Source organism: Amblyomma maculatum, chromosome 3 (assembly GCF_055883805.1).
Source record: "Amblyomma maculatum isolate TAMU_Amacu chromosome 3, ASM5588380v1, whole genome shotgun sequence".
NCBI classification, from domain to species: domain Eukaryota; kingdom Metazoa; phylum Arthropoda; class Arachnida; order Ixodida; family Ixodidae; genus Amblyomma; species Amblyomma maculatum.
The window spans coordinates 167,847,052-167,869,482 of NC_139346.1; the positions used below are offsets into that span (position 1 = coordinate 167,847,052).

The 22,431-nt window shown below is 45.6% G+C and overlaps 1 non-coding gene and 1 pseudogene across 1 annotated transcript; both read right to left on the reverse strand.

Moving 5' to 3' along the window:
• Positions 1-1,443: 1,443 nt before the first annotated feature.
• On the reverse strand, positions 1,444-1,569 carry LOC146196805 (U5 spliceosomal RNA). Its single transcript, XR_014706274.1, has one exon. It is a non-coding gene; the product is annotated as a U5 spliceosomal RNA (small nuclear RNA).
• A 3,394-nt stretch (positions 1,570-4,963) lies between these two features.
• Positions 4,964-17,189, reverse strand: LOC146196806 (uncharacterized; annotated as a pseudogene).
• Between the last annotated feature and the right edge of the window lie 5,242 nt (positions 17,190-22,431).

The window sequence follows — 22,431 nt, forward strand, 5'->3', positions numbered from 1 at the left end:
GAACTTGGCATTGGCAGGCCCCTTATTGTTGTGTTGTTTTGCCAACGCCTTAACAATGGGTCAATTGCCAACACGAAAAGCACAGGAGAAAGTTGGCATCCTTGCCGGACCCCTCTTGTGACATTAAATGTTAGTGTTACGATTCTGTTCAACAACAGTTCCCCAGTCATATTTGAATACAACAGTTCAAGAACTTGGATGAACTCTCTGGGAAAATTATAATGCAAAACTTCGAAAAGGTATTGTTGTTCGAGGCGGTCAAAAGCTTTCGCTTGATCTAAAGCAACCAGAAGACCTGGTGCTGCCCGCGCTTTCGTGTATTGTATGATGTCTCGAGTAAGGTTGAGAGAGGAAAATATGCTCCTCCCAGGAATGGAGCAGGTCTGGAGAGGACTAACTATTTTACTTAATAGTCCTTTAAGACGATGGACGAGTAGGGCTGCAAATATTTTGTAATCTGCATTCAAAAGAGTTATTGGTCTCCATGATGCTGGTTTTGCAGGATCTGCGCCGGGTTTAGGCAGGAGGGTTATACGCCCTCTTGAAAAGGATCTAGGTATTCCTTTGCATTCCAGCACAGCATTTAGTAGGGCTACTAAAGCGTCACTAACTTCTGACCAGCAGGCTTGGTAAAATTCGACGGGTAGGCCGTCCTTTCTGGGAGCTGCTCCGCTGTTCATAGTCTTCGGGACTAAAAACAGTTCTTGCTTATCAGTGGAGGAGGTTAAATTTGTTCCTTCTGCATCATCCAATTGTGGAAGATTACAACAAAATTTAGTGACTTCATTCTTGAGTGTTTCTGCAGTTTGCGTGCATTCCGACATAAAAGCATCACTAAACCAGTTGTAGAACATCCTTTCGATATCGCCACGCAGTCCGCTCTCGCTCCCATCTTCAACTAATACGTTTTCTATGAAAGATGAACTACTGCGAGCGGAACTTGACGTGCGTACCAAACGCAGCACTTCTGGATCAGAGACTGGTCGATTAGTTGCCCATGCCTTTGCTGACATCTGCGAGCTTCTGCACAAAAGGCGGCTGTATTGGTCACGCTGGCATTCGAGGTATTCCTGGAAAAGTTGAGACTTTGAACCTCCCATTCGCACTATGCAAATGCGTCGCAAACTTTCACAGATCTGCTCCGTCTCTGCTTTTTCCTCTTCCTAACAACTCTTATGCATGCGGATCTCCAGCATTGTTTTAAATCGTCCGATTTGTCGATGTCTCGCTTTTGCGGAGTAAGCGATTCTGCTACTGCTGCCTTGATTTCAGCGAATGCCGCGGGATCACGTAAAGAAGCTACGTCTAGCATCCAAAGATCTCCACGATCCCCAGGTCTTCATATAAATGCAGGATCAGGATGATGGGTAAACGGCTGGAGGTCCGAGTGTGTTAGATTATATCATAATTGATAGTTGGATCTGATTTTGGCTTTTATATTAGGCCTCACCCAAACGGGTAAGGCCGTACAAAAATTAGCCTATAGGCTCATTGGAGTGTCCCTCCCCACGGTAATCTTTAGTAAAAGGCGAAAGATTAGTACGTGGATTTGAGGAGAGACCTGAGCGATGCTTTCTAACGGCTATGGATGGGACCTCCTTTGTCACGAACAGCTTATGAAGAGCAGTGGCTGCTTCAAGCTTTGCAGTGATAATGCATACAAACAGAAACATTTTGGGCTCGCTTTTATTTGTAGATATACTTGCCCTCTTATAAATTGTTCCTTTAGTTAAAAACGCGATTTTATTGTTTAAAAATCGAGTTAGGCTTGTTTTCGATGCAAGAAATTATTAACCGCTTGGCTTTTGCTTGGGTACTCTCAACACCAGTGATTTTGATGTGCTGAGTGTACGTTCACGTTATCAATTCATTATTTTGATTTTTGAAAAGGATTTTTTTTTAATTCAGACGTATTTTATGAATCATATAAGCTTTAATTTTAGACACCGCTAGCACTATGCCGACCGCGCTGGCGCCGCCGCCTTGCCGCCGCCGCGTCGCGAGGCTAGCGCGCTAGCGCACATGGACAATACATTCCGTGGCGGCGGCTGGTGGTTGTGGAGGAAGAAAAAAAAAAAAAAAAAAAAAACTTTTGCTTGTGTGGAAGGCGCAGCCAGTCCAGTTTGAATTTTGAGTCGCTGAACCTTCTCTGTTTTACACTACGTCCTCACATTTGGGTAGTAAGCTCCGTGCGTGAGGGGGCCTACCTGCGTGTTGGGTCGTCAGCTGGCCTGCAAAGGTGCAATCCAGCCGTGGAAGTCGAGTGAAACGGTGCGCCAAGCTGCCGATACGAGATAAGTGTGCTGCATGCTTTTTCTGCCGAACTTATCTCATAGAGATGGCTTCTGTTTGTTTCGCTAATCCATCACTTGCATAAAAGTTTTCCCCAGCTTATGTCACCGGCGTTTGGAGCTTCTCTTTGGGGTTACTCGGGAACCATGCTTTGTTTTCGCGGTGCCACACCTGAGGTGCGAGGCAATTACTGACTCTGTTTGCAAATGTGCCCAGGAACATGGAATAAAAGTGAGCCTACTTATACTGCTGTTCTCTCTTTGCTTCGATTGGCTGTTGTGTTGTAATTAATGATATTGCCTCTTTGGAGAATGTCTTGAAGCTGCAGCTAGGTTGTGGGACACGCGTGTACAGTTCTTTGAATGTTTGGCCTCCTGAGGTCCTTTAAGAGCCCTCATCAATGTGCACAGACAGTTCGGGTTCAATTCTACAAACTTGTTCTTAAGCACTACTACGTATGATGTATTTCTGTTCATTATTACACACAGCATGATTCAGGGATTGATTCAAACTTCGCTGCTTCTTGATCCAGTACGAAATACCTGGTGTCTTTTGGGTTTGGTGCCGATTTTGGATTGGAGGGATTTTAGAGGCTTCGTTTCACCTAGGCATTGCTAGCATGCAGGGGTCTTCAATTGTGTATTGTCGTCAGGGCACATGTAAGTCGTGAGCAGAAGTGGTATACAAAACTCAGCCGGTGACGGATCTCCAGAAAACTGCATGCCAACTTATTCTAGCAACAGTTATCTGAGATTGAGGCAATAGTGGCGGTGCCCCATTTTATCCACATGCATGTGTCGCTATCACTATCCCTGATGCTGATGTAGACGGCATATCAATGCAGTTTTCCTGAGCATGGTCACCGGCTGAGTGTTGTATACCACTTTTGCTCACGACTGTACATTGCACCTACATTGTCTTTTCCACCACTACTCTTTGCATTGCTAGTGAAGAGGTTCTAGCTTGTTTGGCTAGAACTTTTTCTGATGAGGCATGTGCATGTCACTGGTTAATGATGGCGATGGGGATGCACCCTTTGAAACGGGCAATTACGGTCCGAGCTGGATCTGGCGAGAAAAAAAAAAAGCAGAAAAAACAAAGGATGGAATTATACACTTGACATTGCATACAGTTGCAGTTGCCAGCACTTTACTGCGATGTGCTGAAAACCACACTTCTCAAGAAACCTCCATGGACTCGCACACGCTAGTTAACGCACCGGATGAAAAACATTCTGTGGGCTGGTGCTGCCTAGGTGGGTAAAGAGGCACTAGAGTGTGCTGACTGGCTTCGCTTGCAGCCCTGAAACTGTTGGAGTCAGTGGTGGTATTGCTGAACTCAAGGACTCAAGGTGTGGTTACATAAGGAGATGCACTTCATTTTCCCATAGACTGCTGATGAGTCCTTGCTCAAATCAGCATCGTGGGTAATGAGTTCTTGGTGTCGTTGCCAAATGAAAATGCCATAGTCTTGTTGCACTTTCAGTTTCAGTAAGAAATGAGACCACCCTTCAGTATCAGAGGGGTTTCGAGCCACTTTTTCGGTTAATACAAACCAGGACTAATTTATTGACGGCATTCCCAAATTTGATATCTTGCCTGTTTCGATTGCCTAAATTGATACCTAGTCATTTTAGCTCTTCTACATAGGCATCTTAAAAAAATAGATTTGCTAGGAATTCTCCTGCCATTGCATGTGGAATATTATGGTAGCTTAATAGAAAGCTGTATCAACTGCTTGCGTCTGAGTCACACTGCAGAAACAGTAAATTTGGTACATCAGCATTTTGTTACTGTAACTTTGGCAACTCTGTCACATCGCATTAATATGGACTCTTTGTAAACACCTGTTTTTTTTAGCAACGCATACCAAACTTTTTAACCAGCAGCTGGGAAAACTTCTCATCCCACTAGCAAACAATTTTGTTGATGCTTCTCCACTGACCTTCGGCATTGCTGCTTGTGTGCTCTCTTATGTGCATGATTCCTGCTTATGCATCGCTGCAGAAATTGGAGACACCCTACGCTGCCGAACTGCTTGTGTTTTTGGCAGTGAATGTGTGGGACAAGTAACTGCCATATGGGGCTGTTGCAGCAGTAGCTTTGCACTGTTGATTCTGGCTTGGGAAACGAGTGCACATGACAGAAAAAATATGTACACATTTACACCTTCGCACTTCCAGAAGATGGATGTGGCACAGTTCCCATGCGGCATGTCCGATCAAAAAGTTCAAACAAACAACATAAAACTGCTTTTTTGTTAACATTAATTTTTAAGATGCCTGTGCAAATAGCTCATGCTCGCTTTTGAAATCCATTCCCACCTTTGTCACAACCTCTTCAAATGATCTATCCTTGAGCTCACGTTGATGATGCCTCCCATCCGTTGTGCACTACAAGAATTGCCTTTCATCGGCCATCCCAATAGCTCATGCCCTTCGCTAAAGAAAAATCTCATGTTTGCATAAGCAACTCATGCACTCGTCAACTAGCACCTTTGCAGAGTTGTTGCTGGCAGTCACGCGGTCACATATCCTTTACAAGTGGCATATCTTTCGGCATCGCCGTCACTCTCACCATAATAGTAGTCCAAATACTTCAAGCCTCTTGTTTCTTGCGACCTCTCAAATATCCTGAAGAGGCCAACCGTCTCCATACTGCTTGCACTACCTTTATGGTTTTGCATGGCAGGAAGTGTGACTTGCCTTCCACTCCTGCAATGAAACATTTTTTGGGCTTAAATTGCTTTTTGTTTTGCAAGCCTTGCATGTGCTTGAAAGAGCCTCAACATCAATAACTTTTCCTGTGCCAACAGAAATCTCGTACACATATGCCCGTTCAGAGAAGAATGTCTGTGCTTCTGCCATGTTCCATCTTCTGAAACACCGCACTCATTGCTGCCCACCACACGATGAACTTCTGCAGCAGCATTAGCAATCGACTGCGGCGCTACTGTTCCAGCCACTGCTGAGAGCCAAGACGATGTCCTGTCATAGGCGGAATGTTGTGAAGGGGGAGGCATGTTCATTACCTTGCAGAATGTTGAGGCACCTGCATGGCCAAATATTGTTCACCACCTTTTTCGATGTGTCGCAGAAAGTCAATGCCGAGAAAGGTCACGGGAGCAGTCACTCAAAACGACGCAACTAACAATGAACGTACATTCGTTAATCTGAATGCGAGCCGTGCACATCCCCTTTGGAGTGTTCGAAGGTACATACCTGGCCAAGCAGTGAGCACTTTCCTCAAAACAGTTGCCATGCGACCACTCAAAATCGAATAATCGGCACCGATGTCCACTAATGCATTGACTGTAGTACGACTGTCTAAAATAACAGGAATGTCCAGAGAAACGCTTTTGGCTTCCCTAGGCGACGGTACCAGCAGCTCTCGGTCGGATCAAAGCGGCGGCGACGGGAGGTCTTCAATGCAGCAACTACCAGCGGCCTCGCCCCCGAAGGTCGCTGTTTTCAGTTTTCCTGACGAGAGCTAGTCGAGCGGCCTTGCCCCTCTCGCGAGGATCCATAGGTGGACGTCGAGGAGCGCCTTGGTGAAGGGAAGCGGGACTGACGTTGTGAACGAGATAAAGAACGCTGCTCCGCCAGGTACTTTTCAATAACTTGGGGTCGTTGGCCAAACTGGGGAGGAGGCGAGTCGATGCTGAAGCCGTGAAGACCGAGGCCTTGATACGGACAATCCCGGTAGAGATGGCCTGGTTCACCGCAGTGGAAGCAGAGCAAACGGCGGTCAGGCATGCGTCAAATGTCGGCTTTGGGTCGGGGCAGGGGACGATCGTTGAAATACTGCACTGGCTACACCGAGGGAAGCGCAACTGTAGGCGGCGCGAGAATGGGCGGCGGTGAAAGGGGAGCCTGACTCTGCAGAACTTCCGCATATGTGGGATGGTTGTTGGTCCCCGACAGCAATGGCGGCGGGCTTGTAACTACAGGCAGAAGAGGGCTCTTAAGCGCCTGTCGCACCTCCTCACGCACTATAGCAGAAACGGAAGCTGGCGATGGCTGCGGAGGGTTGCAGAACTTGCTGAGTTCTTCGCGCACGACGCTGCTAATCAGTTCGCGCAAAGCATCTGGATGCCGCTCGGAAGATGCAAATGATTCCGTGGTTGTGCCAGTATAAAAAGGTCGGTCATAAGTCATGGCACGTTGTTGTAGCACCCTTTCCATTGTGGTAGCCTCGGCAAGGAATCCGTTTACAGTCGGCGGTGGGTTGCGCACAAGGCCTGCGAACAGCTCCTCTTTCAAACCCTGCATCAAGTGCCTGACCTTTTTGTCCTCGGGCATGGCGGGATCGACTCGCCTGAAGAGGCGCATCATGTCCTCGACGTACGCTTGGACACTCTCATTCGGCATCTGGAAGCGAGAGTGAAGGGCACACTCTGCATGTTCGCAACGATCCGCGCTAGTGTACGCCTCGAGCAGTTGACGACGGAATTCCCGCCACGATGTTAACACTTGCTCTCTGTTCTCGAACCAGGTGAGGGCGCCATCCTCATGACTGAAGTAGACATTCCTTAGTTTGGCAGCATCGTCCCACTGGTTAAAAGCAGCGACACGTTCAAACTGAAAGAACCAGTCCTCCACATCCTCAAAGAGGTCCCCATGGAAAGACTTTGGTACCTGAGGGGCCTGCAAGGTGTCGTTACAGGCCGGTGCGACGCCTGTTACTTGCTGAACAGGAGCACTGGATGTCATGGCAGCGGCTAATGGCTGAAGCTCCAGAGACAGTCCCTGGAGCCGTCGACTGGAGCGATGCACTAGGGTGTCCAATGGCATAGGGCTGGCGCGACGTCTTTCAGGTGGAGACTCTTGCGTAGGTGATAGTTTTACCCAGCACCTCCACCAGAACGTCATGACATGATGGTTCAGGATACCAAGGATAGCAGGGGGTTAGCTCAGACACAACGGCAGCAAGCAGCACAGATGCAAACGCGCAAGCGACACTTTGTCGTCCTTTTAACTTCGTCTTCCTTCACTCAGTCATGTGCCACCTGGCAACGCTTGGTGGCAGTATGAATGCTCGAAGCCACACTTCACACACGCACCACTGCACAGGTAGAGCATGCCCCATGGTGGGCACATTCTTCGAGTGCCAGTGCTGTACTCACGCATTCAGGGCATGCCTACAAGGAAAACATAGAAGAAAGGATATCAATGCCAATGATCCTGTTCGCTCGGAGTCTAGGATCCGGTAGCAGGGCTTCATATGTTTTTGTGATGTTCCCAAGCTTCTTGGCATTTGCCGAAACATCCACGTCTGGTGGCTGAGAAGACGGACGCTGCATAGCGTGTCGATTCCCAGAAAACTTGTGTTTTCACCTTTTCTGAGTTTAAAACTTGGCCACTGTTAGACGAAATACTGTCTGATTGCTCTGAATGCTGTATCTCAGCACCTATTAAAGTTGCAGAGCGCTGCTTTGCCACTTAGTGTCTAAAGTCATCCCCCTTGTGGCCACTTTAAAAGATTGTAAAAGAATAATAAATTCATAACTAAACTTACCGTATATACTCGAATCTAGTCTGGCCGAGACCTGAAAGTTGAGGTTCACAGAAGAAAAAACTTACCTCGATTGTAGGTCGACTGAAAAAACAACTGCGAACAAGAAATATAGCACGCAAAATACATTTATTTGCATTAACTGGCTCCTGCTTACTCGTCCTCATAATCGCTGACTTATTTATCGCTGGCTTCCTCGTAGAGTGCACAGTCTTCAGTGCCGTCAAGTGCATTAGAAATGCAGCACCTGCAGAATGCGTGCACAGCCAAGCTTTACGGGATATAATCGCAGGCTGCAGATATCCAGCTGGCTAAGACTCCCAGCGATGCGCATTTTACAGGACCTGTTGGTGTAAGCTTGCGCTCTTTGTCAATCCTGTCCAGGGATTATTTGTGCAGCCGATCCTGAAATGGATTATTGAGGCATACACCTAGAGGCTGCAACTAGCCTGTCATGCCGCCAGGTATGAAGGACTTGCAGAACGTAATTGGGGTACACACAAGCGCACACAAAGAGCAGCTATTGCTCGTGTGCTTTGACCGGAATCAGCTGTGGCTTGTTTTTTATTGGCGTTCTGTGGAAGTGCCACCTGCGTGCTGCCTTTTTTTTTCCGTATTTTATTATTGCGAGACATCGAAACAAAATCCTCGAATCTAACCCGACCTCAGATGTTTTTTTGTTAAAAAGCTATTGACCTAGATTGGAATAAATAGGGTAAAAATACCGGTTAGTGTTGTGGTTATCAAAAACTAAAAGATGTGAATAATACATAATACATACATAATAAACATTCGTAGTTTCAGAAACCGGTGCAGTTTAGTTTCGGTTTCAGAATACCAGGACAAGCGTTCAAAAGCTAGCTGCAACTCCCAAACTAATCATGATAGGACCATAAGTTTTTTTTTTCTTTTTTTGCAATATGTACCTGAATGTATGCAGATACTTAAAACGAAAAAAAAAATGAACTTTTTGCAAAAAAATTGACTTTTCAGTGTGGCTTCCTGCCTTGAGCATGAACTACTGTAGTGCCACGTTCGATAAGTGAAAGCAGTGGAGACTACTGTGCTTGCCACATAGATGCGCTGTCGGCATGTTGTATCAACTGTGGTCGCTCATAGGTTTCTCTAATTCCTTGCGAGGTGTACTAAACTTTCCTGATAATTTGAAATGGCTTTCATTAAATGCAGAGTGGTTTGAAAGTTGAAAAAAATAAGGATGTTTGTCTTCTTGGCTACAGTTTTATTTATTTATTCATATACCCTCAGGGCCCGAAGTCATTAAAGAGGAGAGTGGGAAAGATACATTGGTACAGGGTACAGTGCAGCATAAAACATAGGAGAAGTTTCAGGAGATATGTAGTCTCTGATGTCCTTAACAGTTGCATGGGTGCTTGGTTACTTCTCCATGGATGGCGATGCAAGAGTAAACGCACTTTCCCAAGCCAATATTGCTTTGGAACCTGTCTATGGAGTGACCAACATCTTACTAGGCGTCAGGTATATGCACAGATGAAGAAGCTATTAGTACATTAAACAGACAAAATCTAACTACACGAAACATGCTAACCAACCCTTATATTTGGCTTCTATATCGGTCAATATGCATTACAAAATTCATGCTAAGCTATTTTGACATTCGGTTAGTTGCTAGCAGAGATAAAGTGACTGCCAATTAAATAAAAAAAAAAAACACTCAAGACGCATTGAATATACATTGGGCCAGGAGTTCTAAGAAGCCATTTTAAAGAGTAAAAGTTATTTTTTACTGGACTCTGGAAGCAATTGACAAACATCGAAGATTTGTGTGCAGTATCTGATGACTTGTAATAGCTCTTTGTGTGAATTCTGTAATACGTTCACTGCTTTTTGCAATGTGTAAAATTCCTGGTAATCCACTTATATTTTTCAGTCATTACTTCCCGTGATTCCCCATTCTCTGCACGCTCAAATTTTGCAAGCTTTTCACGACGATCCCACCACTGGCCATCATGGCTACCAGAAAACCTATGGCCGCATCAAGAGCCGTTTATACTGGCCTGGCCTCTAATCTCCGTTTTGAAATATGTCGCATCTTGCATCCCTTGCATCCCTTGCCAACAATGCAAGCGGTCCATCTCACCTCCGGCTGGTCTCCTGCAACCTCTCCCATCTCCTTTCACGCCTCTCGAAGTTGTCGGCATCGACTTGTATGGACCCTTGCCCTTGACTCTAGTGGGCAACTGGTGGGTTGTTACTGCAGTCGACCATCTCACCCAATACACTGAAACCGCAGTTCTTCCTTTTGGCTCCACTTCTGAAATCACCAACTTCTTTCTCCACATCATACGTCCTCGCCACGGCGCACCTAATATCCTCCTCAGCGATCGTGGCAATTCATTCCTCTCCTCTGTACCCGCAGAAGTGCTTCATGCTTTGGGCACGGTGCACAAAACTATGTCTACTTGCCACCCTCAGACCAAAGGCCTCACAGAACGCTTTCATCGCACCCTTTGCGATGAAACAACTGGGACTCTTTACTTCCTTTTGTCACCTTTGCCTACAACACTGCCGTTCAATGAACCACCACCTACTCTCCGTTTTTTCTTGCTTATGGCCGCCCCCCTACCTTCTCGCTCAAACTATCTTTCTTCTGAGCTTCCCCACCTTCTGCCTTACCTTCCCATGAACGATTCATCTCTAGTATCACTCATTGCTGTGAGCTTAGAGATGGGCAAGACGGCTCACTTTATTGAGCGGATCGGAGCGGCTCTGCTCACTAAAGTGAGCCGGCTCACTTGAACGGCTCACTGCTCACTTCCATCTTAGAGGTAAGTGGGTCACTCAGGAGGGTCCGGATCTTTTATATCTTTTATATATATATATATATATATATATATATATATATATATATATATATATATATATATATATATATAATAATAAAAAATAAAATCAATTTTGGCCCTCACGTGAAACAGCAAGCGGTGGCATTTAGCATTTTAATGCTGGCTCGCATTTTCTCTCTCTCTTGTTTTTTTTTTTTTTTTTTCCACTGTGCTTCGGCACGCTGACTTCTCGGCGCCTCGCCTTGTTCGCGGGCCGTCAGTAAGGAGGCATTGGATGGCAGAACGGCAACTGTTGTGTTTCTGCCGGTGCGATGCTCCTTTGTGTTTGGCGCGAACGGCAGTTGCGTGATGAGCGCAACCGGCATATGGTCATTATTTCCCTCTTACCTCCCACCGACTTCTTTTGCTTCTCTTCCAATCAGATGTATAATAGTTGTAGTCAGTGCTCTCTGTGTCCCCTTCTATCTTCGTTCTCGTTCTACGCGCTTTCATCATAAGAGTAGTTGTTGCTGTTGTTGTCTAATTTGATGGCACATACTCACACAGGGTGATCAGAAGAGCAAACTGCACGTTCAGTTGTCTTTTGAGACATGAAAGACTTCGTCTTCAAATGGTGTTGTTGCACCAGTGAACAATGCACGACCGATGAGTGTCATGAGACATCGTTCGAACAGCAGCATGGCAATGAACGGCGCCATTCTTTGCCAATTAAGGCTTCTTTACTCCCCCCTTCAGTGTCATCGGGTGTGACACTGTATTATGCATACAGAGGCAAAGGGATTGCAAACAGCGGATGAGTACGAGTACAGGTTTCCACTCGTCAGCATGGAACGAAACGACAAAACTGCAAGACAAAAAAAAAGTGCTGGCACCCGCAGCAGTGCGCCCGTGGGAAGATCCGAAGGCAATGGGGTGGTTGGAACGACAAAACTGCAAGAAAAGAAAAAAAAGTGCTGGCACCCGCAGCAGTGCGCCCGTGGGAAGATCCGAAGGCAATGGGTTGGTTGTGACACTGACAAGGAAGGGCGGTATTGTTGCTTTTTCCTTTTGCAATTTGAAAAACCTCATCCGGCTCTGACAGACAAGGCTCACTGAATGAAAGAGAACCGGCTTTTAAAGAAAAAACGCCGTTCCAGCCATCTAGCAGATCTTCATCCTTAGTACAAAAGTAAAGGAACCACCTCACTCGCTATCTAAAAGAACTGTGCACTCCGCTGAAAAGACAGCCGAGGGCGAGGGCATAATTACGAATCTTGCGAAAAAGGGCAGGAGGTTGCTTTCTCGCATCGCTAACAGATGGCGCTGAAGTCGCACCCGCCTGTGAGGGAAAGGTTTACTGAATGAGAGAACCAGCAACCAGTTCTCCGAAAGATCCGGCTCGCTCCAGAGCGACCCATCCCTATATCAAACTGAGGCCACTCAAGCTTCCAGAAAAAGTAGCTATGATTTGACCCACCACCCATTGTCTTTCTGCCTTGGTGACAAGCACTGCTTTCGACCCCCGATCACATCCCCGACTTGTATGAAAATATTTCAAGCCGCTTTATTGGCCTGTACACGATCCTGGAACAAACATCCTCAGTGAACTATTGAATCGCCCCTGTATCGCCTGTTCGTGACGGCGTCGTGGCACCGAGGTAGTATACGCTGCGTTTGAAGCACTTTACCTGCCGAACATGATCTACAACCTGAGACAAGGATGGTCGCTTTCGTTCGGGATGGGGAAGAGTGTAAGCGATGTGAATGAACGTCGTCTTCATCTGTACATGCCCATAATCTTCGGTCGGCTCGTCTGGAGAGGACAAAGTGTGAACGAACCGCTGCTAGTTGTTAGCTGCTGCATTGATTGGCTTGTGTGACAATAGAAAAGTGAACCTGCCGGTGCTTTCTCTCATCTTACAATACTTGTAATTTCAACATTTAAAAAAAAAAGTGCTAACCAGTGGTGTAATGAATGTTTTCACTGCATTCAGGCATCATGAAATTCCACTGCTGGCTCGAAATGAACGCTAACAAAAACTGTGCCGTGAGCTTGTGCAGTTTTATAGCCCCGCAGGAAGGCCATTGAGCATTGATGAGAGTGATTGCTGTGAGGTGCATCCTTCAGTAGGCTGTATTTCCTTCATGTGTACCCAGCCTCGGTAAAAAACCTCCTTGCACACTTTGAACACTCTTGTCTTCTCTATTGGCATTCCATGTGCGAGCATTACTGCGATGCATGCTCCAAACTTGTAGGTAATGCATTACAGCCGCACTAAAAACATTGAGCTTGATTTATTTTTGTGTGGCCTGCTATGCATGTTTGTTCCGAGTAATGCTTCATTGCGTGTGTCTGAACTGTATAGGATATTTTCAAAAAGATATACTTTCAGTGGCTTTATTCATGGCAGTCTCTTAGCATGGGTTCTTCATGGGTGTCACCCTTCCTTCAGCTGCTGTGTGCCTAGTGGGTTGGGACTTGGATACAGGCTTTCACTCTGCGACATCTGTGAAAAAGGCAGAAGTATGTGACCCCCTCCTCCCGATGAAAATGCAGTTGAATATTTTTTAATGCATTTTCATTTCTGCAATACAGAGGTATAATGTGTTGGCAGAAACGAGGTGCTTTATATAAATGGTGGGTGGGGGAGGTACTGCCTTCTTCTTCCTCAAGGCTGGGTGGTCCAAGGCTAGTTCTGCAAAGAAGCGAGCAGATTCTTCTTTTCCTTCGATGTAGTCCAGGGACTTTCATCACAGTCACAGTGAGTCTATGGATTCGATCTGCAATGGTATAGCGATCCAATCTTGGGGTGGGGTGGCGCAGGTCGCTGCCTGGCCAGTGTCGCCCGGATCACGTGGAAGGCAGACCAAGTCCACAGGAGTTGTTCAGTCGTGCCTTTGGTTGGGCATGCCAGGCACTTGGGGCTCAGGTATGAGTGCAGGTTATAATGTGTATCCTTGCTGGTGACACAAGTTGGCCAGTCTGGGCTTAGTGAAGGAAGACCACCTCTATCCTAAGGAATGTGCTGGGTGGACAGCAATTTAGAATGCTGAAGGTCGCTTTCACCAATAGCAAGCCAGAGAATGGGTCGGAAAAGGATTTAACAAGACAATCTTTATACAGCAAGAGACAGTGCAGGGGAAATTTGCACTAATACGTCAGATACACAGATTCACAAAGAGCAATGTAAAGCATGCAAGCGAAAGATGCTCTAATACGAATAATGCAGTTTAACTCAATAGACAGTACATGAGAGAGACAGAAACAGACACCAAATTGTTTACCACCCGCTGTCACAGGCTGACACCTGAAGATTCATCATGTGGCTGTCCTGAAGACTGGTGCTGCTCTTTTCCCTATCTATCACTTGTCAAATAGCGAGCAGACCCCTGGAGTCGAGCAGAAGCACCTGATGAGTCATTTGCAATGCAAGCTGATTGCTGAGGCAGCACGGCCTTAATTTATAGGGCGCACCACATCGGTTAGTTACCCCGTGCCAAGGACGGTGCACACACACACATAGCATTTGCAGCACTGTCGTCCTCTTCCCCTCTCCCCGAGACATGTCATTCATTGGTACTGAAGGAATTGGAACTTGCTTGTAGGGTCCATGTTGGTCTGCCACCTCTGAGCGACGTAGAGTAGGCGGCGCTTAGAGCAGGCTAGGCTATACACTCTTCACACATACAGAGGGATATTTTTTCTGACCTCTCTAATGTTACACATTCGATGCATGTGATTTCTTTGCATCATACAGGCTTAATAAAAATGTGCACCGATTTCATGGCATGCATCAGCAGCTTTCATCTGTTGAGCTCAGAGCTGCCAATGTCACATTTTGACTGACATTGATGTCTCTCAGGCATGTTCTTCACGCTTTGTCCAGCACACGTTTGCGTTTGGTGTCAGGTATATATCAGGCTCGTGTCCAGGCTTCATGCATGTGTGACAAAACTGCCTGCCTGGACGAAAGAGGTAACACTGATAGAATGCATCCTTGAACCAGATGAATGAAGGAAGTATTAGACCTTGGAAGGTGAGGAGCATAGATGATGTCTTGTTCATGCGATGCGCAACTGAAGGAGGCGAGTGTAGAAATTGTCTGCGACACTTCCTCTGGTATACCATGGATGATGGCTCGTTTGTTTCCATCTGTGAATGGGCAATAGGGGTTGGCTTTGTGGTTGGTGTCTCCTAACATTATTTGCGGAATTTGGCTGAGCTCACATGATGCCTCCTTATCTTCGTTGCTAAGGATGAGTATGTTGGAACCGAAGTGCGGTTGAAGGAGCAAATTTCCCTTTATTTTATGGGAGGTTTGGGCAAGACTGGCAAATGGCTCTGGACAGGGTGAGGCTGGAAAAGTCCTTTACAATCACAAACTTGATTCCGTTCTTGTGAAGTGATGGGGGGTGAGCCCAGGGGCTTTGTTTCTTGAGGTCTGTTTAGGATATTGATGAGTTGGGAGGAGTAGCATTTTCTTGCAGTTCGTTAGTATTGCTGGACTTGCCTGCTTTCCAAAGCTTATGCTCATTGCGGCAGCTCATGGCAAGTTTTCATCCCGACGTTACGGGGGTCTTTTTGCAAGTCTACATTGCAATGAAGTTTGGCGCACTACTATGCTGTGTCCTATAGAAATATGATGCGTTACCAGAATTGTAATAGCATCATTGCACTCCCCCAGACCGAACAACGAGGCGGCGGTAGCAGAGCAACGGTGAAAACGCGCCGCTGTGTCGCCAGTCGCTTAGTGCGGTGAATGTTTCCTCGTGAGGTTCACGTGACTGGGCGGCCCCTGTCATCTTATTAAGAGGCCAAAACAATGCGTCGTAAGCTAGCTAGCTTACAACAGTGCTTGTGCGCGCACGTCAATGGATGCGAATTTTAGAGGATCGTTGCAAAATTTGTGAGCAGCTTCACGCGCAGTGAAGGAGAAGACAACAAATCACGAAGAAATAAGAGTAAGGCAATGTACTTAATGCGCAGTGGGCGGCCGGATATGTATTCAGAAGCAGTGTTATGGCGAAGAAGGGGTCGTCGTCTCCAAATAAAAGCCCCGTAAATACAACTAGCGCGCTGCATGAACGGAACATAGGAGAGCATGTAAACAAGAGCAAGAATTATGAAAATGCCTCTCAAGGCTTTTTAATGAGGAATGACTTCAGGAAGATAACACTTTACAGCAGACGACAGCGGCCGGCACCTACGCCCCAACGCTAGCGAAGCAAACAAATTTGTGCACATGCATTTTGTGCCCACAGCATAGCCCTATTTTGTCTATTTCGACCGCCAAATTCATATTACGGCAGGCGTACCCACATGTTGCGGAGCTTAATATATACGCTACACAGCGCTGTTCGTTCCGCTTTTTTAGAGGTGGAAGACACCGAGAAGGCGAAGAAACAGCTTTATTTGGCCGTCGAAATAGCTGCAGCTTTTAATCTGGAAACAGAAGGCCACGCTGGCTCGAAACAAGCGCGCTGTCGCAGTCTTTTTTTTTTTCACGAGAACTGCATTTTTTGAGCGCGCAAGCACTCCATTCGACATAAGTGAGTAGAATAAGTATCCGGTCGTAGTGTGCCGCCAATGATCGCCGTTCGGTTCATATTTCGGCAGGCATACCTGCGTGTTGCGAGGCTTAATATGCGCTACACAGCGCTGTTCGTTCCGCTTTTTGGAGGACACTGGGAAGACGAAGGAGCACGTTTATTTGGCGGTCGAAATAGCTGCAGCTTTTAATCTGGGAACAGAAGGCCCCGCTGACTCGATACAAGCGCGCTGTCGCAATTTTTAATCACGCAAACGGCATAGTAGAGCGCACTAGCACTGCTGAAGGTGAAAACCAGCGAAAGAGGACGCGTTAACAAGGAAGGAGTGCACAAGGACGAGCACTGCATTCGACCTAAGTGAGCAAGCCAAGCAGCGTGCATCTCCGCTGGCGAGAGCACATTGCGCGCGGGAAGGACAGATGAAAAAAGTAAGAGAGGGAGAAAGAGGCGACGGCTCACATCAGCGGGCGAGAGAGGCACGGCGGGCCGTGCCACGAGGCTCATATAAAGAAGGAGGCATGAAAAAAAAAAGAGGAAAAAAGAAACTGACATCGTCTGGCTACACTGATCAGCAGCGGACTTGACTGAGCCTGGTCTGGCAGCAGGTGCTGTTTAGTATAGCCCAACTGAGAAAATAAGGGTGCTGGTTTTCCGTGCGTTTTTTTTTTTTTTTACTTCTGTTACGTTTCCTCTTTTGGCTCCGCCGGGCGACCAGGCAGCGGCGACCCGCTACAAACGGCATAGCCATCATCACCAACACTGGGAGCATGGGTACACCAGACGAAATTGTGCCCAACACAGATAATGCAGAAGTGAATGCCGACGGAATTTATAGAACAAAGTTTAAGCAGCGCATACTGTCTATCAATTTAATTTATGGAATCCAAACAATAACATTTCTACTCACTTGCACCGGCATCCTGGAGAGCCGCAGGACTTTGGAGCCTGGCAGACCGTAGGGCATGGACCTCACGGCTGCTTTGAATCGCAGAACGATGGTGCCTAGCAGAAACTTGGTCACGGACTTCATGGTCGCTAACTTCAGGAGAAGATGAGTCTCTGGGCTGGCAGATCCACTTCTTAAACGCGTACACCATAGACTATTGTATATCCTCGTGAGACTCGAGTGACAAATATTTACATGTAGATCAAGAAAACGCATTCATTAGACCCCTGAAGCTATCTTATCACAATAAAAAGGTTTTATTGATGTACTATTTTTGGTTCGCTTACCAAAGCATGTGCAATATTCACATTGGGATTCAGTGGATGAAAAAAACAATATGATGAGAGATTATGGGTAATAAGCATAGAAGGCTTTTCTTGTGCCCTTCTGTGTTATTTCTAGGTATGAAACTTTTTAAAACAGTTTCTTGAATTTATACAAACTGGAGGCAAGTTGTCCTTATCCTGGAGAGCCGCAGGACTTTGGAGCCTGGCAGAACATCGGGCATAGACCTCACAGCTGCTTTGAATCGCAGAACGATGGTGGCTAGCAGAAACTTGGTCACGGACTCCACGGTCGCTAACTTCAGGAGAAAATGAGTCTCTGGGCTGGCGGATCCACTTCTTAAACGCGTACACCATAGACTATTGTATATCCTCGTGAGACTCGAGTGACAAATATTTAGATGTAGATCAAGAAAACGCATTAGACCACTGAAGCTATCTTTTCACAATAAAACAGTTTTATTGATGTACTATTTTTGGTTCGCTTACCAAAGCATGTGCAATATGCACATTGGGATTCAGTGGATGAAAAAAACAATATGATCAGAGATTATGGGTAATAAGCATAGAAGGCTTTTCTTGTTCCCTTCTGTGTTATTCCTAGGTATGAAACTTTTTAAAACAGTTTCTTGAAGTTATACAAGCTGGAGGCAAGCCGTCCTTATCCTGAAGAGCCGCAGGACTTTGGAGCCTGGCAGAACCTTTGGCATGGACCTCATGGCTGCTTTGAATCTCAGAACGATGGTGCCTAGCAGAAACTTGGTCACGGACTTCACGGTCGCTAACTTCAGGAAAAGATGAGTCTCTGGGCTGACGGATCCACTTCTTAAACGCGTACACCATAGGCTATCGTATATCCTCGTGAGAATCGAGTGACAAATATTTACATGTAGATCAAGAAAACGCATTCATTCGACCACTGAAGCTATCTTATCACAATATTAAAGTTTTATTGATGTACTATTTTTGGTTCGCTTACCAAAGCATGTGCAATATGCACATTGGGATTCAGGGGATGAAAAAAACAATATGATGACAGATTATGGGTAATAAGCATAGAAGGCTTTTCTTGTGCCCTTCTGTGTTATTTCTAGGTATGAAACTTTTTAAAACAGTTTCTTGAATTTATACAAACTGGAGGCAAGTTGTCCTTATCCTGGAGAGCCGCAGGACTTTGGAGCCTGGCAGAACGTTGGGCACGGACCTCACGGCTGCTTTGAATTGCAGAACGATGGTTCCTAGCAGAAACTTGGTCACGGACTTCACGGTCGCTAACTTCAGAAGATGAGTCTCTGTGCTGGCGGATCCACTTCTTAAACGCGTACACCATAGACTATTGTATATCCTCGTGAGACTCGAGTGACAAATATTTACATGTAGATCAAGAAAACGCATTCATTAGACCACTGAAGCTATCTTTTCACAATAAAACAGTTTTATTGATGTACTATTTTTGGTTCGCTTACCAAAGCACGTGCAATATGCACATTGGGATTCAGTGGATGAAAAAAACAATATGATCAAAGATTATGGGTAATAAGCATAGAAGGCTTTTCTTGTTCCCTTCTGTGTTATTCCTAGGTATGAAACTTTTTAAAACAGTTTCTTGAAGTTATACAAGCTGGAGGCAAGCCGTCCTTATCCTGAAGAGCCGCAGGACTTTGGAGCCTGGCAGAACCTTGGGCATGGACCTCATGGCTGCTTTGAATCTCAGAACGATGGTGCCTAGCAGAAACTTGGTCACGGACTTCACGGTCGCTAACTTCAGGAAAAGATGAGTCTCTGGGCTGACGGATCCACTTCTTAAACGCGTACACCATAGGCTATCGTATATCCTCGTGAGAATCGAGTGACAAATATTTACATGTAGATCAAGAAAACGCATTCATTCGACCACTGAAGCTATCTTATCACAATATTGAAGTTTTATTGATGTACTATTTTTGGTTCGCTTACCAAAGCATGTGCAATATGCACATTGGGATTCAGGGGATGAAAAAAACAATATGATGACAGATTATGGGTAATAGAAGGCATAGAAGGCTTTTCTTGTGTCCTTCTGTGTTATTTCTAGGTATGAAACTTTTTAAAACAGTTTCTTGAAGTTATACAAGCTGGAGGCAAGCCGTCCTTATCCTGGAGAGCCGCAGTACTTTGGAGCCTGGCAGAACGTCGGGCACGAACCTCACAGCTGCTTTGAATCGCACAGCGATGGTGCCTACCAGAAACTTGGTCACGGACTTCACGGTCGCTAACTTCAGGAGAAGATGAGTCTCTGTGCTGGCAGATCCACTTCTTAAACGCGTACACCATAGACTATTGTATATCCTCGTGAGACTCGAGTGACAAATATTTACATGTAGATCAAGAAAACGCATTCATTAGACCACTGAAGCTATCTTTTCACAATAAAAAAGTTTTATTGATGTACTATTTTTGGTTCGCTTACCAAAGCATGTGCAATATGCACATTGGGATTCTGTGGATGAAAAAAACAATATGATGAGAGATTATGGGTAATAAGCATAGAAGGCTTTTCTTGTGCCCTTCTGTGTTATTTCTAGGTATGAAACTTTTTAAAACAGTTTCTTGAATTTATACAAACTGGAGGCAAGTTGTCCTTATCCTGGAGAGCCGCAGGACTTTGGAGCCTGGCAGAACGTTGGGCACGGACCTCACGGCTGCTTTGAATCTCAGAACGATGGTGCCTAGCAGAAACTTGGTCACGGACTTCACGGTCGCTAACTTCAGAAGATGAGTCTCTGTGCTGGCGGATCCACTTCTTAAACGCGTACACCATAGACTATTGTATATCCTCGTGAGACTCGAGTGACAAATATTTACATGTAGATCAAGAAAACGCATTCATTAGACCACTGAAGCTATCTTTTCACAATAAAAAAGTTTTATTGATGTACTTTTTGTGGTTCGCTTACCAAAGCATGTGCAATATGCACATTGGGATTCAGTGGATGAAAAAAACTATGATGAGAGATTATGGGTAATAAGCATAGAAGGCTTTTCTTGTGCCCTTCTGTGTTATTCCTAGGTATGAAACTTTTTAAAACAGTTTCTTGAAATTATACAAGCTGGAGGCAAGCCGTCCTTATCCTGAAGAGCCGCAGGACTTTGGAGCCTGGCAAAACGTCGGGCATGGACCTCACGGCTGCTTTAAATCTCTGAACGAAGGTGCCTAGCAGAAACTTGGTCACGGACTTCACGGTCGCTAATTTCAGGAGAAGATGAGTCTCTGGGCTGGCGGATCCACTTCTTAAACTCGTACACCATAGACTATTGTGTATCTTCGTGAGACTCGTGTGACAAATATTTACATGTAGATGAAGAAAACGCATTCATTAGACCACTGAAGCTATCTTATCACAATAAAAAAGTTTTATTGATGTACTATTTTTGGTTCGCTTACCAAGGCATGTGCAATATGCACATTGGGATTCTGTGGATGAAAATAACAATATGATGAGAGATTATGGGTAATAAGCATAGAAGGCTTTTCTTGTGCCCTTCTGTGTTATTTCTAGTATGAAACTTTTTAAAACAGTTTCTTGAAGTTATACAAGCTGGAGGCAAGCCGTCCTTATCATTTCGATGAATGGTCTCAATCTCCACAGTCGGTCTGCTTTCTTTTTCTCGTCACTAATTTCCAAGTCGTTCACAACTTATGTTTTTTCATAACAAGCGATCGCGAGTCAGAACATTAGCAATTGCAGCAACTCGTGTTTGCCTAGCCCAATAAGGACGGATCTGTGGATATCCCAAGCAACTCTTCATAAGCGTTGCCCCCTATGGAATTTTTCATTTCGGCAGCGTTGCTATTCAGCAAAATCCCCTTTCTTGATGATAACCCACCTCAGTCTTTTCATGCATGTTTCGGTAAAACTATTTTGAAAAATACTGCTTGAAATATTCTAGAGCAGTCCAACTGGTTCTAGATCAGGCTTAGTATCCAGCGTATTCGGAACAACAGTCGGTGACGACACAAACGAAGCATGCTTCCAAGGAAGGAATTTCCCCTGCACTTGTTGGTGGCTCACTGCCGCAATCTTGCTCGTCCGAGTAGTCTTAAAAAAAGAAAAGGAAATCAACATCAAGTCCCGCGTCTTGTATTAATATTGTAAAGGCTTATATTAGGAAACTCTCCTGAAGAGGAAGCATCTGGTTGTGGTTGTATTGATGTTTCGTTCAGCTCATCATCAGACAAGTCAAGATCCGAGCTGTCCTGGGAGGCAGTGGCCTCCAATATTCAACTCCGGCAGGGGCCAAAGAAAGCCGAAATTACAAACATTGCTTCAATATCAATTGGAAATAACTTTCTCGAGTAAAATTGAACATCATAACGTCCTCCCATGCGGAAAAGCACCTACGGTGAACAGAATGAAAACAACCCCATGTGTTGTAGATCAGTCCCAGTGTGCAATACCAAGGTACACAAAAGAATTCAACTTGGCCACGGAAAAAATATGCGATTACCTCAATATAAATTTTACTCAAAATGGTCCCTGTACATTCCTGAACCTCTTCATTACAAAATTCAGAACATTTGGCAATGTGGTGAGTAAATAGGGGCAGCTTAGTCGCGTTGAATAAAGCGATATTGTCGGTATGGACGCACCCAGCAAGCACTCCGCACAATTGACTTCTCTCATTCTTTGCCAGATGGTAGCATATGTCTGTGCAATACATTGCAAAGAAGGACTTTGCGTGTGCCGCAGTTGCAGCAGGGCCTTGACGCTGAGACCGAGTGTGCAATAAATCGTATATTGGGTCTCACAAGGATATACAAAAGTATGCGCTGAATTTTCTAGCGCAGCATTGTAGCTCTACTAGATTTGGAAGCTTTTGAATGTTTCTTACGACTTTACGTGCATAGAACAACCGAGCAGTCGATCAGTTCAGTTCAGTCGTGTCTGACTCTTCGTGACCCTATGGATCATGTCACGCCACGCTTTCCGGTCTGTCACTATCTTCTTAACATCACATGACTTCATCTGCAGCGCCTCGAGGATGCCATCTAACCATCGCGT